The sequence below is a fragment of the Gavia stellata genome, chromosome 12 (genome assembly GCF_030936135.1).
Source record: "Gavia stellata isolate bGavSte3 chromosome 12, bGavSte3.hap2, whole genome shotgun sequence".
Taxonomy (NCBI): Eukaryota; Metazoa; Chordata; class Aves; order Gaviiformes; family Gaviidae; genus Gavia; species Gavia stellata.
Window position 1 is genome coordinate 21943631 of NC_082605.1, and position 18527 is coordinate 21962157.

An 18527-nucleotide genomic window follows, 5' to 3' on the forward strand; every position below is an offset into this window, starting at 1 on the left:
AGACAGAGCACTTCCAGGAGAAGGGCTTAAGGATTTGTAGTAGATGCAAAAGCAAGCAGTGTATTTTTGCTAGTCTTCAGCCTGGGGAAATGCAGAAGCATTTTGGCTGAAATGAGTTGAAAGAATCTGCCCTAAAAACCAAAACATTGAGAGACTCTTCACTCTTTAAAAATAAATAAATAAATGGGGGGGGGGGGGGAGTAGCAAGTCCTCAGATGTAGAAAAGGCAAATGTAACGGCCAATTCCCATTGTGGATAGGGAGGAAGGCCAAAACTGCGGCATGAATGAGTGAGGATGGACTTTGGAGAGACACTCGCCGGTGACCGAGCCAGCGAGCCCTGCCCGAGGCTGCCGGGGCGGCCGCTGAGGCTCCAGCTGCTGGGAAGGAGCAGTCCTGCGGGAGATGCTTCCAGGAACAGCAGAGCTGTGGTTGAGTCTGCCAACAGATGGGATGACTTCCTGAGGTCCTTTCCAATGCTCTGGTTTGATGAGATAATAAATATTAGATTTGGGCCAACTTTTGAAAGGGAAAGTTGTTACCAAAACAAGCTCTTAAAATGCATGGTTTGTTTTCTGAGGGGGTTTTTTATGTGTGGGGAAAAAATGTGTACAATCTTGAGACTTTACCACACTTTTATATAAAAATATGGATGCAATAAATTAATGCATTGGTTGCAATATTAGTTATAGATTTGGACAGTGTGTAGTATAGTGCTGTCCTCTGATGTCCACTGTAACACAGAATAATTGGAATAATAAATGTGTGGTAAATATAATAAATGTATAAAAAGGTGTGATAAACCATGCATTATAAGATTCTATCGAAAAAGTACAGCCTGGCTTTTTTTAGCAGTTTATTCTCTTTCCGAGTCCTACCCCATATACTTGAACGTTAATGATGTATTTCATTCTGCTATGAAGAATACTCACCTTTTCTGCAAAGCCACTTTCCAGTTAGGTATTTCTGAGGCAGATTTGTTAGCAGGGTGCTTACAGTTCTGTATCTGGGAATAAAGGAAATTAAAAAAAAAAAAAAAACCACAACAAACCACCAACACAGTACCCTCCATGAAATGGAAAGATAAATTAATTTTCTGAAAGTGACTGAGCTATTGAATTCCTTTTCTAAATTCATTCTTGGACAGAATAGCATAAGTAAATGCTAGAGAATGGAAAGCGATTAAAAATGTAAGAATTAATAGCAAAAAGTAGATAAGCAAATGTTATGTGTACAGATTTGCGTCCTGTGGCATAAAGAGGATTAAAGAATTAATTTACCACTGGCATTTATTTTGGAAAAGGCCTGAGGCCAGTTCACACAAATAACACTCCTAATGTGCGAGGACTCTAATGAAGTCAATGGGACAAACCCAAAAGAGTCAGCTGAAGAAGAAGAATAGGAAAAAAAATATAAAAATAATCTGTTTTTTTTTTTTTTCTTAGCAGGTAAAATACAGAGTTAATAAAAACTATGAAGATGATGAGACTAGAATTTGGAATTACAATTTCCTCTGAATGTAGTTTGTGGTTTCACTGTGAAAAGTGATTGCATAAAGAGATATGATTTGTGAACCAAATTATTAATATTACCAATTTTTTCTTGAGGCAACAGTAACTCGGTCTTTAAGTGATGAAGAATTGCTTTATTTTCTGACAGTCTGAAAACTGATTCTGACACCCTGATCAGTCCTTGATTGGATTAACTGAACTGACATTTTTCCAGAAAAGAACAAACAAAACACACGGCATCCATCCGGTGATGAGTCGACAGAGGCGGTGTTCACAAATTCCCTCCTCATCAGCTCGAGCCGTGGCAACGTGCCAGCTCTTATTAGTATCAGCCCTCCGTTTCTCTTCCCAAATCACATATGCTTTGCAAAGTGCTCATGTCTCCCATGTATGACAAGTGCTTAGGGTAGTAACGGGAAAACGTTTGCAGAAGTTAATGTTTGTCTGAAAGGACTGCTGCTTTCTCCTCAGTCATTTTATCACGCATTATGGATGCATGGCATGTGCCCGTATGGATTCCTGTTTTCCGTGCCACTTGTGTACACTGAGTAGGCTTACGAAATTATACCTTAGCTGACCAAATCAACCACATCTTAGAAACTTAGGACTTGAAAGCCGTTGCAACTCCAATTCCTGAAAGCTGATGTCTCGTTACAGAACGACTTGCACGCCTGAATGGGGCGTGACAGAGATGTGACAAATTACTTGGGCATTTTCTTTAAATGCTGCTATAATATTGACACATTTCCTCAAAACCCATCCTGTCATGCTAGATCAAAAATTGTTGCAGTAGAAAAGTTATTTCTATGTAGCTGCAAGATAGATTGTTGTTCAATTGTACTGACAGGCCGTGTTTAGTAATCTATTTATTTGGCTGCACCATCTTCCTTGGCTGTATAGAAGCAGGCTTACCAAGCGGGCAGATATCTCTTGGAGATATCTCACTTTGCATATTTCCTCACTACTGCCTTTGAAAAAAGTCATTTGCTTCTAAACACTTCCCTGCCAAGCTTAGCATTTTATATCCTGCCAAAAAAAATTGCTGATCATGTCTGAATATGGCAAAAGAGGAAAAAGAGTTATTACTAAGTGGCCTAATGCACCTTTTTCCCTTCAGTGTAGTTGCTGTTTTGTCCTTGCTCACAAAGCTAAGGGTAAGTACAGTATACCAGCTATTCAGTGCCTGAAATAATTTGGATGGAATTTATTATCATTAGCATGCAGAAAGGGCAAAGCCAGTTGCCGCATGAGTTCATCACAAGGGAATTACTTCCTTATATACATTTAGTAAGAGTCAGCCCTAAGTGATGTTGCCTCATTAAATTCAAGAACTTGGATACTGTTATCGCTCTTCCAGATTTAATAGGCATTCTTTTTCCAAAGAGTTGCTTTTCTGTAATCTGGTGCATAGCATGCAGACACCTGACAGATGTTCAGTAGATTCCTGCATCTGATGAGGGTTGGAGCTTTTATCAAAGTAGAAGGAGGGCTGTCGGAAAGGCCTGAGGTGCGAGGGCACAGGGATGCTACCATGGCAGATTTTGCATGTACTGGGGGCTTGGAAGAGGCTGCTGTGAAATCAACCATTTTTTTGTTAGCTGGTTACCCGGCAGCTTGCGTTGGCTGGAGGTCACCGCGTGGTTTCTGTCGTCATACGAGAAGCTCTGTCTCTGAGCGAGGGGTGAGGAGGACACCCACTAATAAGGGACTCGGTATTATATCCTCAGTGTGCCACGCTAGAAGACAAAGGGACACTGTCTATGCTCATCATCCCTCATCTGAAAATTAATGAACAAATGGCAGGCTACAGACGTGATGGCTATGAAACCTCTTATATTGGGCAAGAAGCGCTTTCCCACTGAGTGCTTTCTGGTTAATGATTTAGTTTCAAATTTGAGTAAGTCTTTGTTGCTGTGCAGTGGTTCTGGGCAAGCTATTTTTGGGGGAGGGATAGACCTTTTGAAGGATGCTTCATGCCTATGTTAGAGAAATACTTATTTCCCTTAATTCTTTCAAAGGCAGTATCATGAAATCATACAGCTTAATGATGCAAAAGGTCTTTTTTAATCGTCTGTTGAACTGCTGTGTCCCTACAGGGTGGCTGTTTTCATTAACCAACTTTGGTTTACGTTTCTACAATTCTGATTTATGTAAAAAGTTAATAATACTCATACAGCACAAAATAACAGGGAAAGTAATTCTCTCCAGGTAAATAAAAGTGAAGCTTTTCTTACAAAACAAGGTATTCTGTAACCTGTGAACCTAAAAGCCTGACTTGGTTTTCTACTGACTTTCATTCCCAATTGCTCTGCACGGGGCAGTGCTCGTGCATTTTCTGGCTTCCCCAGCAGGCAGGAGATAATACTGGGTTACTCACAGCCTATGTTATGTACAGGCTGACTGGCTCGCCAGTAAATATATTGAGATTTGCCAGTCAGCTGCTCTCAAACAGAATTGACAATGTCCTTTTTCTCAGTGGAGGCGCTAGTTTGAGTTTCTTTCCTTTGAAACTTCCCCGTTTGCCAGCAATTGAGGGGTTTGGAAAAATGGAGAGGCTGCACAAGTGCAAAAGTCTCATTTCCTCAACAAGCCATCCCAGAAAATAGCATTTTTTCCTTTGCCAAGAAAAAAAGGTCTCATCAAACCAATCTATTTCAACATTATAACCTTTATCCTCCAAATGAAGATGCCCAGTTTTTGCCAAGCCCCTGCTCATTACACAGGATTTTCATTTCTCTCTGAAGGGCTCACGCTTGAGTTTGTGTATGCAAGTGTGGTGGGTGAATTCCCGGGAAGGAGGGGGGTGTTCACAGGGTCCCCCAACGGCCCTGGGGTGCTCCTGTCCTCTCCCCGGGGCTGGTGGGTGAGGACAGAGTCAGCTCCTGCTGACGGGGGGTGATGCCCCTTCCCTGGGCGGGGGGCTGGAGGAGAGCTGGGGATCACTGTGGGGGGAGTTTGGGTAGTTGAGCGTTTTTCAGTAGAACTCTGAAAGCCCAGCCTGGCACCCATTGAATATGTGATAACTTCACCCCGATGTTCTCAAGGTGATAGCCAAGGCATTTTGCTTTTTAAACCAGCATTTTGGGAAGCAGTGGCTTTATCCGAGATTTCAGTACGTCAGTGTTGTCGAGCCGCTGGTGGAAGAACTGAAATGGCGATATTAAGAAAGCACTTGCCAAACTTTTTGCTTGTTGCTTGCTTTGCAACTAAGAAAAACTGAGACCAGCTCTTGGTGCCACTCACTCTTAAATGCTTTCTTTACCAAATGAGCTTGACTACATAGTCATTCGTCTCCCTCTGAACTCCTAATGCCTTTTGACATATTTTCTGAAGTTCCCGTCGTGAGCTGTAGCCTTTGGACTCCCTGTGGTTTGCTGGCAACGTCCAGACCTGAAACTTTATTTCTCCTTCTTGTAGTAAGTAATAAAAAGCAGTGAGAAAAGGTTGATTTGGTATTAGGATTAACTTGAGCTTCAGGTTCTCTTCACTCCATTTTCTGTTCAAAGTCATTCGCACACTTGCAAATCGAGTGACCTGTCATTTAATGCTGTGTCTGATGGAGAAGTGCTGCACTGGATCCCATGGGAGTCAATAGCCGTAGTCCAGATGCTGGTGATGGGAGGATGATCGTGCCACGAGGCAGCAAATGAGTGTTGTGCCAGCACTTGATGAGAAATATATCAAAAAAGGGATCATGTTTCTGTGAAAATAGTAAGAAGTAGGGAATAATACTTTAGAAGAAAGGTTAAAGGAATTGGATTTATTTGGGATTTTTTTCTGTGTATGTGTGAAAGGGTAAGAAAGTGTTTTATTGCAGACTGGTAGGTCTGCAAAGAATAAAGATTTTCAGTCATAAAATATCTAATTAATGCCATTGGTTCATCTTCTTGATGTGAGTTAAGTGGCCTTTACAGATCATGTATGTATCATATGTATTTATATGATATAGATACAAGATAGACAGAATAAATATTGTATTCTATGTTGCCATGTGGTGAGCTCTGACATCCAAAGCAGAGGTTGGCACCCTGCCCCTTATGGGCTAATGAGGTGTTAATCCCTTCACCATTACTCTGTGTATATATAGGAATAATATTTTGGTATTAATCTCTTCAGACTGCCAGGACTAGTCACCATACCTCATTTCATTGACAACAAGTAATTGTAAAATAAGGATAAAGCTTAATAAATGATTATGAATTGTTATTTTTTTACATTTCTATGTGGGTAGTTGTTCAGTTCCCCGCTGAGTTGTCCAAATTAGTGATCTGGATGCGTTAGATAACATCATTTACTTGTTTTAGAGCAAGACACAAGACCAAAGCTCTCTTCCTATTTCCAGTGATAAAATTCTTGGGTTTAGACAAATTGTCAGATTTCTCTGACTCGGTTGTTTTTTTTCCATCTTGAAGTCTGCCACTTTTGCCCATCTGCAACCCGTCTCCGTTGCCTTTTTGAAAAGAGGGCTAAAAATACCTACAGGCATTATCTCCACAGTCGGTTGCAGAGAGACAGCAATTTGTTGACGTATCAAAGGCAGGTGCACGCTGACATCCGCCAGAGAATTTAGACGAATCAAAAATAATTCACTGATTGAAAATGTGGTTAAAAAGAAAAGGTGCCACATCTCATAAACTGGTAGAGGGTCTTCTGGTGAATCCTGAGATCTCTCTGAAAGGAACCTGGTTGTCTCTGTAATACAGATTTGCAGCCTGGATACATTCAGGCTGGAAAAATGCACGTGTAGAAAGTCCTTTCATATTGATCTAAGAGAAATTCTGTTAGAGGCCAGCATAGCCTAGTACGTACTTGTTGGAAGTGATCATACTTGAGTAGTTTTAGTTTCTTATGCACTACATGGAGCCTCATGGTACTTTCACTAGTTTGGCTGTATAAAATTTATTGATAGGCCAACTGTCCCAGTTTGAAGCTGATCTTAACAGAAACCCTTCTAGAAAGTGAGTGCAGATGTAGGTGATAGGATGCTGGTAACTATGAAAAACAAAAAAGCAAAGCATTGGAAAAGCTTGAGATTGCTATGACAGTAGAAGACAGAAATGAGCTGAGTTTGGGAATACTTTTAAAAATATTTAAAATATAATTTTCTCAGCTGTAATGGAAGAGAGAATTTAAAATCTTTCTTGGCCAAGTTCAGCTGACTTCTTTTAAAAGAAGAGTTCATTGAATAAGGGCAGAAGGACAAACCCAGATATTTTAAGATCAGGCTTTGCAAGTACCGCATGTAGGAAAATATAGTGCTAAACGCTTTCCCCTTGCCAAATTGGTTCTGCTGCCATATGATCCATATTTCCAGCTCCGGGTTGTATCACCCTCAAAATTGCAGAACTAAGTATTAAGAAATATGCCTTGAAACCGCGCCAGCTAAGTTCCTTACAAGGATCTGAGAAAGGATGACTCACTATTTAAATGACCGCTTATTGCATCTGCAGCGCATTTCAGGTTGAATTCTCTGAAATAGTCATGATTTCTTGTAGCAGCACCTCTGTGTTGCAGAGCCGGTGCTGCTGCAGCAGCCCATTGCTGAGGTCCTGGTGAGGCGGGAGGAAGGGAGGTGGCAGCAACCTGGAAGAGGGATGGGGTCTGACACAGGCACCTACAACCATCCTGGGCAGTGAGGAGGAGGAGGAGGAGGAGCACCAAGGCTACCCCTAAGAAGGTTTGAAATTTCAGGGGTGACAAAAAGCTGATCTAAAGCAGGTTTTGGGTGTCAAATGGCTGGTTAACCACTAGGGTCACCAGAAAGGAGCATATGTGAAATATCGTCATCTTGTCCCAGTGTGCTGTTTATGGTGTGTGAGGCAGGGCTTGGGCATCGCAGTGATATATCAGACCACTTGGGTGAAATGTTTGCGACCTGTTGATGCATGGACTGTAGTTGGTATTTTGTATCTGTGTTCGTCTCTCCGTTTTCCTTTGTTCTCTTAGCTGTTTTGTATCACAGAGCCTTGTTTAAAGCACATCTTGGTATAAGATCAGGGTTTTTTTCTATTAAGTCAGTATTTCTGAATTTCTATCTTATTCCAGATGTTTTGTGGGTTTTTTTGGTTTTGTTTTTATTTTTTCTTTCTTGTTCTTCTCTCTCTCTCTCAATAAAACCTGCTTTTTCAATCTGTCACTGCTGTTTCCCTGCAAGCAGTGAGCTCCTAGGGCACAGCTACGCTTGATGTCTTTTCATAGCTCAATATGCCGATGGGGCAGAGTTGAAGTGACAAATGTTGAGCTAGTGCAAAGCTGAGATGTCTGAGTTTATTCTCAAGCGACCAGTGCTTTTTGCTTGTTAAAACACATTTAAAATAACCTTTACTGGAACAATTCCTTTTAAGATTTCTGTCTTCTTGGTCATACAGGAATTTGATTTTTGCCAGTTGTTTGCTGACCAAACACACCAGATTTTCTTTAGAGTATATTTCCGGTGCAGAGTGCTTCAGTTTTGATGAACCTAAATTCATGTGCTCTGTAGGAACCTACCTTTCAGAAAACACTAACTTCATCAGCTGAAGAGCAGATCCCTTTAAGCATTTATCAGATTTTTAGAGTATCCTACTACAACCATTTGCAGCCTTGAACAGTCTCAGCTGGCACGGGTAGGTAAAGCCACCAGGAACGTGCAGGCGCTCACGCCTAATGAGCTCCGTGTTTAGCTGCTGTGGTATGCACCAGATTTTAACTGACAGTCTCTTTTGCCTCCTTCGGAGTGGAACCAGCTTCTTTCTGTCTTCTCAATAAACAGAGGGAGCTGTGCATCAAGGCAGTGTCTCTCATGGTTGTTTCTCCTAGCTTCTGATCCTTATTTGAGGAACCTTTACGGAATTTTTCTGTTTGGTTGAGTGCACCGATATATTTTTGCTTCCTGTGTTCAAATATTCATTTTTCTTCTTTGAACCTTGAGAGAAAAATAAACCAGGAAGAATCCAGTTATATGTGCTTCTAGTTTTTGAAGATTCGTCAGAACTGTGCTATAGTCTCTTGCAATTCCTTATGGAGGAGGAATCCAAACTCTGCTGAAGTCAACGTGAATCTCTTGCTAACTTTCATGTTACTTTAGTGGTCATTCTACCTTTGGCTCTATACAGACAGTAAGTAATAGTAAATAACAATTAACTTTTCAGACCGAGGTGCTTGTAGAGTTACCATACTTAATGGGACTGTTCTAGGTTGTTGTCATGAAAGCTCAGAATAAAGGAACTTAAATAAAATATACATATTTTATTCCTATTACTGGAAAAATCTCATGTTAAGAAGTTTATGTAGGACAGGTGGAGGGGAGAAGGAAGGACGAGGAGGGACAGTAATCCATTGTTTAACAGTGGTTGAAACTGGGGCGGGCAGAAAAAATGCAGAGAACTAAATGCATCTGAGAAGAAAAAAGAACATTTATTTTCTCATAAACATCAAAACAGGAATTCAGGTTGACATACCCTCATCTAAATCCCAACAAATTTGGATGAACTCTGTTCTCTAGAACGTTCTGTGGCAGCTGGTACAAATAAAGTTCTCACTTCATCTGATCTGAGGCAGAAGCACAAAACCCTTGAGTACATCCCAGCAGGCAGATTTTTGGGTTGCAGTAAGAGGATGTGCTGGGGAAAATGGGCATGTATGTCGATGAATATTATACGTGTTGCTGTGAGTGTTGATACATATTACTCATGTATGAAACTGTGTGGAAAATGGTGTAAGTTTTCTTGCTATCTGCTGTTAGGTGTGATCAAATAGAAGAAATGCTGTGATGTATTTTAAAAAGTTTGTATAATGGCCTGATTTGCCCTGAGTTTGGGAAAGAAGGAGAATGTTCTATTTACCAATTACAGAATCAATTTTAATTTTAGGTATTGATTCCTTTGTCTCCATTAAAGTGTTTTGTATTCATGTCAGTCTCCACCCTAAAATCCAGGTCTTTATGTGGAGCATGTCTGTGTATGTTCCACAGGTGTGTGTTTTGCAGTGGTAAACCAATATTTTCATTTAAAAAGTACAAGCAGAGCAATTTTGCCTCAGGTAGAGTCTTTCTCCGGGAAAATCCATTCAATAATGCTTCAGGGCTTGTATCTCAAGATGAAACAGAAATCTGTCTTGCTGGTACGATGTGAGTTAATTCTCATGTCTATGACAGCTGAAGGAAAATTAGCAGAGAAAAAATTATAGTCTGTAAGGTCGGGGGGGAAGCAACCAAACCCTCAGAATATATATACTTTTTCTTAGCTCTTGACGTGAATGTCTGTCTCCTGTGAACCGCACTATGCAGCTCTCATGAACCTGTCTTGAGCCTTTCCCCATTTGCCTGCTGGATAAACCTCCCAAACCTCTATCGGATTTCTTCCTCGGTCTCCTTCTCTCAGCCTTTGTGAAAAGACAGGGTTGTGGCGAGGCTGTCCTTCTTCCTCTGGGGTCTCAATTTGGCAGTGCCGAATGATGTCAGGTAATCTAGGGGTTTAGTGAGAGTTTTTGCCTGCCCTGGGGTTTCCCTGGGGCGGTGCAGGACTCCCACGTGTCCAGGGCCGCTCTTTTTGGTGACCAGCGCTGGTCTGCTGTGTCGGATAGATATATTCACTAGCGGGAATGGGTACACCCTTTAGAAGGAAAAGAGACATTTACGGTGGTGAATTTTCTTATTTGAAGGTAGATGCTGTGTTTTTGAGGTTTGACTTTTAAAGAAGACAACATTTGAATTTCTTTTTTTCTTTTTTTTTTTTTTAATATAAGGTCAAAGGTTTGACTAAACTGTAAGGTACACACCTGAATTTTTAATTCACTAACTTTTCTGTTTTGACAGCTGCATTTTTTGTCACTATATGGAATTAATGAGGTTTGGTCTTCCTCCTTACTCAAAGCTGGAGGTTTGATCTGCTGTAGTTTCCAGCCAGCATAGGCACCGGGATGGCAGTCGCGGCAGTGTTGGTCTGAGGTGGCTATGCATCAACAGCAGAGCACGTGACCGGCTTATAATTAGTTTGCATTTCTTTACGGCTCCACTTTTAGGTGGGGGAATTGCATAACTTAACGCAAGTAATACTAATTATTTTGGATCTGTCATTGCACAACTGGTGATGAATAATGCAGATACTGCTGTGACGCTAAATGCAGTTGTTGGGGATTTTTTGCCTTTTCCCCTCATCATCTGTCTTGAAGTATTGTGACATTGGATGACACAGATAAATCTGAATTCTGTAATTAAATTTTATTTTAACGATCCTGAAAAATATTCAATTTTGCATGTTCTCATAATTTAAATATGGCTTAATGAGTCTTCCAGCTTTCCTGTCTGCTTAATACCCTGCTGATGTTTCTCCATTTGGATAACAAGATTCAGTAGGATAAAACTATCTTCAGAATGCTCCACACTGGCATATTTAGGTTTGCATATTAATGGAGATATTTTTGTGCCATTAGAGCAATGATTTCTTTCCATCTCTGTGGAAGGCCAGCTCAGGCCTATTGCTAAGCAAATCACACCAAAAGACGAGGGGAGGATGTCAGTGACTATGACTTTAATTTTTCTGGAATAATTCACCTTATTTTCCATGAGCGTTGGTGTGATGAGGATTTTTTGCACTGCTGCTTGCAGAAAGCAAGCTTTAAGCCTCCTTGTACAGGATTTTGCATTTGCAAAAAAGGCATATTTGATGAAAACAGTGACTGAAACCACAGGCTGCTCACCCCCTCGCTGTAAACTGTGACACAGAGTCAATTGAATATGTAGCTATGCAGAAAAAGCTACGGTTAGGTGGGATCTCCTCAATTCTTTCCACAGTATGCCAGCAGAGCTGCTGGCTGCCTTGCGAAAGAAAAGGCATTTATGTGTGTTGGGTGAGGAATTTGTGTATATTCAGCTTGGCTATCTGAGCTGATGTCCGAGTTATGAGAGCTCTGTCCATAACATGTCCAAACTGGGATATTTTTAGAGTGAAGTTGATCCCCTTCAGGCGCAGAAACTTATGATTTAACAGTCCTTTTTTTTTCTCCCTCCCCATCCGCCCACCCCCACCCCCCCACCCCCCCCCACCCCGTGGCTGTTCAATATTAAAAATACTGCATCTTTTGGTAGTAAAGTCAGCAGGGATCCTCTCGCTGCAGAGGAGAGCTGGATGTTAATTATCAGCAGTACAGGGTTCCCAAGCCCCTTGCCAGAGCACTGCCTTTGAAGCGGCTGATCCAGCCGGCGCGGTCGCTGTGCCGTTGCACCTCTCAGAAGGTTGCACATGCTCTCAGAAGGTTTTGGGCTCTCCATGGGTGTGCACGGACCCCGCTGGCTTTCACAGGCTCTGCGAGTTTGTCCTAGTGGAAAAGATGCCCCAGATTTGCTCTGGCAGTTCGGAAAGCCGAGCCTAATTTTCAGAGATGATTCCTGTAAAAGGAGGACATGCTGATGGCCGACTCTTTCCCAGAAGGGAAGGTTTGAAGGATGCTCCTAGACTCCAGAAAAGTCATTTTATTCAATCTTAGACTTGGAAATAAATCTGAATATATTTTTTTTTTATCCAGCTTTATCAGAGTGCTTAGCAGTATGAATGACACATTTCCAGCTGTAGCCTTCTTCCTCAATTGCAGTTGGAAAGGCCACAGAAAAGGACTAGGAAAAAAATTGGTTGTTTGATGATTCTTGCTATGGAAGAGTCCTTTGAAGTTTACCGACTTAACTTCCCGAAGTCACGAGCCTTTCAGGGGTGATGAGTGTTTCGGTACAAACCAAGTTGGTATTTCCAGAAAATGGCTTGAATTCAAAGATCTTTAAATGAGAAAGAAAGTGTTCGGTTTTCCCAGCAGAAACATTTATAATGGGAAGAAGTAGTTTGAAAGATTGGCCTTTAATTTCTAGCCTAAGGCCAAAGAGAGCAATCATGTATAGACATATCGGATGTATTCTATGTATAGAATGGTAGAAAAATCTGTTATGAAGCATCGGTTAACAGTATCACATTATGATTTTTAGGTATGTAATTACAATCATGCTGCATTTAGCAAGTGTGAATACTTAGATTCCAGTGATTTGTTATCAAATTGGACATGGGGCTTAATTTAGATTAAATTCAGAATCTTTGTGTTTGAAAATTGCTCTGTACTTGTAGGCATAAAGTGCAAAGGAAAAGCATAGGAAGATGGAGAGGAAATAAACATCCCATTTGTAGAGACAATGATACACTTATTTTTCTTTTTTAATTTACAGTAAAGGTCCATGTATGACAATAGAAACAAATCAGCTTGATGTAAATCTATTGCAAACCACGGGTGCGCTACATATATCAAAAGGGAAGATTAAGCACCCTAACTAGAGTCCTGTGGAAGTTGTTTTTTGGAATTGATTTTTGTAAGACTGAGCCTAAGTAATAAGCATGAAATATTAATTAGGCTACTGGTATATTATGAAATATAGGTGGTTTAGCATTAAGAAATGCAACAGAACCAGAGTTAGAAGAAACATTTCAAAATATTTTGTGCAATAGGCTAAAGCAAATATTGACTCACTAGTACGTTAATGCAAATAAATGAAATTATTAGGGATTAGTGACTGGTTTAGTCTGTAGAGAAGCCAAAGCAGAAAGCTTTAACCCTTTCACTAGTCTTCCTTGACTCTTATCTTTGGCTGTAGCAGCAGTCATGCCTGTCTTCTGTACCGAAGTGCTGGTATTCTCCAGGGACATCTTTGGTCAAATTAGTCCATAATCTTTCATAATGCGCTCTCCAGAGGGTCTTAGTACTAAATGCTCTGGATAAGTAATAGTATATGCAAAGTAGGTCTGCACTCGTAGGTCCTGTCACGTGATAAATGATTGAAGTATAGCAGGGAAATGCGCTGCAGTAAAACCTCTGTTAGCTGAACCCAAGTTAGTAAAATTGTTATAATCTGAAATTCAGACATGTCCCCCAGGCTTGCTTATCCACACAGCTCTGGATTTTCAGCAAGTCAGGATCATTCTCCAGTGACGTTTCAGTTTTGTTGCCTGGGTCCTGGTAGAATGAGATGAAGAGGGAAAAGCACCGAAGGAGTAAGAAATAGTGAGCATTTTTACTCCCTTTGGCAGAGTGAACTCGGTGAAGCCCGTAAGGAGTTGTGCTGTGGAGATGGGACGTCGCACTGAGTCAGATATCGACACTATCAGTGTGACCTTATCATGACTGTGTGGGGAAACAGGAGGAATGAATTGCTGGACAACTTCTCAGTTTTTCGTTGTTGTCACTGATTCCTCCAGAAAGGAAAATCCTGGATTTTCTCTCAGTTGTGTTTTATTGCACGTGGCTTCGTAGCTCCTGCCAGTTGCCTCCAGCCCAGAGCCATGACTGGAGCTCCTCTGTATGCCCCAAGTCTCTCCAGTTCCCCATTTTTTATAGCAGCAGTGAGTGTCAGGAGCCCAAGTGGCAGTCACTTTCACTTACACCCTGGTTTCCAGGTGTCATTTCATCTGTGCTGGAAAGCCCGCTGAGTGTGGAAGCTGCGGGCTGACAGCGCTGTGCAGGAGCAGATGGTGTTCCCCGCTCCGCTCTTACAGAGTGTTGAATTCCAATAAATTCACCTTGCTGATTATCCTGGATGCTTATTCCTATTACTTAGGTTTTGTGCACTGTAATTCATCACTTCTATAGGCTCACAGGCATTGTCAATACTCCTGTTAAACCTCTGTGTATCTTTTATGCACTGGTACAGGCCTGATTTAAGCATCCTTTTGTTTGTAACTAAAGGCCTGCATTTCCTGGCAAATTTGGAACAAATGCACCTCAAAATAAGGCTTAAATAGTACTTTCAGGCCACGATTTTAATGTATTGTTATTAGAATAGACCTGCATATCCCATGGGAAGTCCAGGGAGCATTTTCATTGCACATAGGTCCCATCCTGAGAAACTTATGGTAGGAATAGAGAAGGTGTCCAAAAGATGGAGGAAGAAGGTACATCATGGCTGGACGCAAAAAGGTTCAGTAAGGTCAGATGTAAGGTCTATCAGAGTTGGGATCTGAATTTTTGCCTCCAGTCCAAGACCATCTCCTTAATTAAAAGCACCACAATGATTTGGGAAAGCAAAGGACTGCAGTGGCAAGGTCAGATTTCAGATTTGTAATCCACACCATCCTTTTCTGAGCTCACGTTCTGCCCTCACAAACGTTTCATCGCGTGCAGGAGAAGCACCGGTTTGTGTACAAAGCTGTCAGAGTTGAAATGCGGACTGACGTCAACCTCAGCTGCCTGCTCCTGCCTGCCATTACTAAGGAGAACCTTTGTTTAGGTCCAGCAATTTTGCTAGTGCACCATATATAGCATTAGGAATCACTAGCCTAATTTCTTGCTTCATTATGGATGACAAAATAAAACATTAATAGGTTTTTTAATATGAACTGGAAGTTAAATATTCATTATTTCTTATGACTTCAGTGTCAGTAAGCTTTTAATATGCTGTAACTCAGAAAGTCCTCTCTCCGCTCTCTACTTGTACCGCTTTAATTTATGAGTGTAAAGGTCACCTGAGCGTTGCTTCTGGCCCATTTCATTCCTCAGCAGCTCCCGGCTGTACGACACGTCATCGTGTGTCCTGGCGGATGGCTACTCGTACGCATCATGAACGTGACCTGAGGTGTGGTACGCACTTTGGCTTTGGGCTAACCTCTTCCTGAAGCTGGACCAGTCCTCGATAACTGCTTTTTCAGTATGTTTCAAACGTGTGATATATAGAAGAATGGGAATGTATAGAGAGGGAAAGAGAAGTGTTGGGCCATTTGTGTGCACATAGAGTCCCAGAGGGATTTGCCATACGGCGTTGTGGTGGCCGGGGAGTTGTAATTGGAATGCCATGTTCATAATATAACAGTAGCCAAGGTGAGACGGACCGGCTTTGCAATTTCTTTCTTAAAGCTGTTTGTGTCCTCTCTTTCACCTTCGCAGCCTCCTTTTGTGTCTGGATGGTTATCGAATTCCTTTATCCTTCCAAGCCAACTTTCATGCAACTCTCTACCCTAAATTCTCCCCTTCAGATTTGATTTTGTTCCAATACGATGTGTTCATATTTGTTTCTAAGTGAGTGTGCTGAAAATATTGACTGCCCATTGTCCTTTAATACCAAGTATTTTACATAAAAATTGCATTTGAATGCCATGTGCATTTTTGTAGCATGTTTCACAGAATAAGAGCAGAATCTGCATACACATATATGAAGTCTTTGTGTCTTAGTCTTACTCAGAACCCAGTCATAACCAAACCCTGCTGCTTAACACCAAAATACCGTACTCATTAGTTGTGGATAAGTCCCTGTAAGTATGGTCTTACTTCTGCTGATTAAGATAAGCGGCAATGTGAAAGTCAGTATTGAAAACAGGGGCATTTAAGATGAAGAAAGAGGTACAAAAGTTGATTTTATTTATTGTGAATAACCAGTAATTATGAATAATGGGATAAGTGGGCCTGTAATTCAAGCTTCTTGTCATACAAGTTGCATCCTGTGAATCTGGGGACTGAATCTGCAGTTGCTAGAGCACGATGGCACCTTTGCTATTGTCCTAAAACCAGAGCTACTAGTGAGTGCTCAGTGCAGGTCCTGCTTACGGGTCCTGCTCTCCGCCTGGCACCAGCACAGTCCTCGACGCTGGGTGAGCAGGCTGCTGCCCTGCCGTTACTGTCCTTAACGCCATGAAATTCCTCATTGCCCTTTTGGGTTCATCTCTTTTGGGCTGCTGAATGCAATGATCATAAGGTCCTTATGGGATTGGTTTCATTTCAATAATCTAAATGGAGTTAGTTGCAATGAAGCTATAATGACACATATACTGTGATGTTATGGTTTTATGCTATATTGCATCTGGCCATTTTCAAGTAATAAGTTCCTCACATGCAGGTTAAAGAGAATTCTTTATTAGATACATGATCTCCCCTGAAAGGAACTGCACGTTTTGCTTTCTGTATGATTAAATATTTTGCTACAGAGAAAAGCAAACTAACTGTTAAGCTTGTACGACAACAGATCTGCAGTACAGCAGACGCTTACCTGGTGAGGTGATTGCTTTTCTCTCATGGACTGGATTTGGTCTGTATTCAGTGGTACGCTAAGTAGTAAAATTAAGTTGTCACTAGTGATACAACCTTCGAATGAGAGATATTTTATTTTCATACAAACAGACTTAGAAGTCCAAATTTCTGCTACAGATGAGATACAAATGCTAATTTCTCACTACTGGGTGTTGTGTTTACTACCATGAGCAGGGCCATGGAGGGTTTTAGCATGGTAGGAAGGAGCTGGAATAGCAATAGTCCTAGAGAGAAACTCCAGCACTTGATGAAAAAATAATACAATCAATTAATAGATAATCGAGTGTTAATAATTTAAATGATCTTGGGGATGAATGTTGTTAAAATTTAAACATTATTCTGATAGATTAAAATTAATCACAGTATTACCTATCTATCTGGAGGCATACCAGGGATAAATTAAAGTCTACCTCCTGATAGAACAAATTTCTGTAACCCACTTCAACCTCAGCTTATGTTTTGTGATTCAAAAGATGCTGAACATATTTCCTACGTGTTGTCTACGTTTTTACAAGCATTCAGAACCTCAATGTCTGCAATGAAATACATTCAAAAGGAATTGGTTTTTGGTTTTTGGTTTGTTTTGGGGTTTTTTTTTTTGAGAGTTCAGAGGGTGTTACTTTGCTACTGCTGCTTCTCATGACAAAGCAACAGAGTAGCCTGGCCCCGGCAGTGAGCGCAGGCGATGCTGGGGTGCATGACCTGTGCCCCAGCTCTGTTGGTGCAATGTCAAGTGCCTCTGGTGCAGTTCTGGTCCATGGCAGCAGATGGGAGATTTTTGCAGCCAATGTGCTGTTTGCGTCAGGGTTACCCAGACTGGCTGTGACATTTGAAGTCTTAAATAAAAGAAAAGCAAGCCTACATGAAGGTGCTCCTTCAGGTGTGTGGACGGAATACTTTAAAGAGGGCTCGTGCTGAATTTATAAAGTGATGTCTCTTGATTACTCCAGCTATTTTTCCAAAGGTTCTTCAGCACATGTCCATTTTAAATTAGTTTCCTTGCAGTATTTCAGTCCTATAAATTGCTTCAACTAACACTGCAAAAAGCTGGATGATTAGAATTTTGTCATGTATTTTATTCGTAAATCCTGAATGCAGTAATAGGATGTTTGAATTCCTTACTTGACTGTATTTTTGGCTAAGGGCAATGTCTGTTATATTACAGGAGGAAATCACCTCTTTCATCTTTCTTGATCTTTCCCTTTCCAGCCCGTTGCCCTTTTCATATCACAGCCACAGCTGCAGATATTTTTATTTTATTTTATTTTGAGATGCAAGTGAATTCTCCCAAATCATCTGTGGCGTTACGGATCAAGATGGTTATTGCCCATCTGAAAGGGCAAGAGTGAGAGGTCAAGGACCTCGAGGAAAGAGCTAAAGAGCTTTGCTTGTACTAAACTGGGTGTAATGTTAGCCTGGGTGGACCAAAGTGGCCTGGGTAGACAACGGCAGATTGAGTTGGCTGCATGCAATAACGTATGAACCACTTTGGAACATTTGGGAAGTAGCAGGTCACCAAAGGAAGCAGGGCACAAACTACACAAGATTGTCTTGGAATAAAGAAGGAAACATCTTTATTTTATAGTCTGGACTCTTACACATGCATTAATTTTCCAGATAATTTTCACCTCATAGATTCATAGCAATGAATATATTTCTTTCAGTCTTGAAACATGGCAGTTCTCCAGGTCCTTAGAAAAACTTGTTTCTGTTGTCCTCATCCCCTTTCCCAGTCCACCTTTCAACTCTCAATGCAATAATTTATTGGCAGCATTTTAGATTCCGATAGTTAGTGCTTTATTCAGTAGCTCTGGAAGAAAGGCCAGGATAAAAATTTGGACTCATGAGAGAATCCAGAGGTTCCTCAAGGTTCCTCACAGCTTTTTGCTTTCCTTCAAATTTTTCTGCTTCGAGGCACCAGACTTTTTGTGTTTTATGTCATCGGGGGTTTTGCTGTAGTTTGCTCCTGTAACGGGTACGTTGTTTGCTA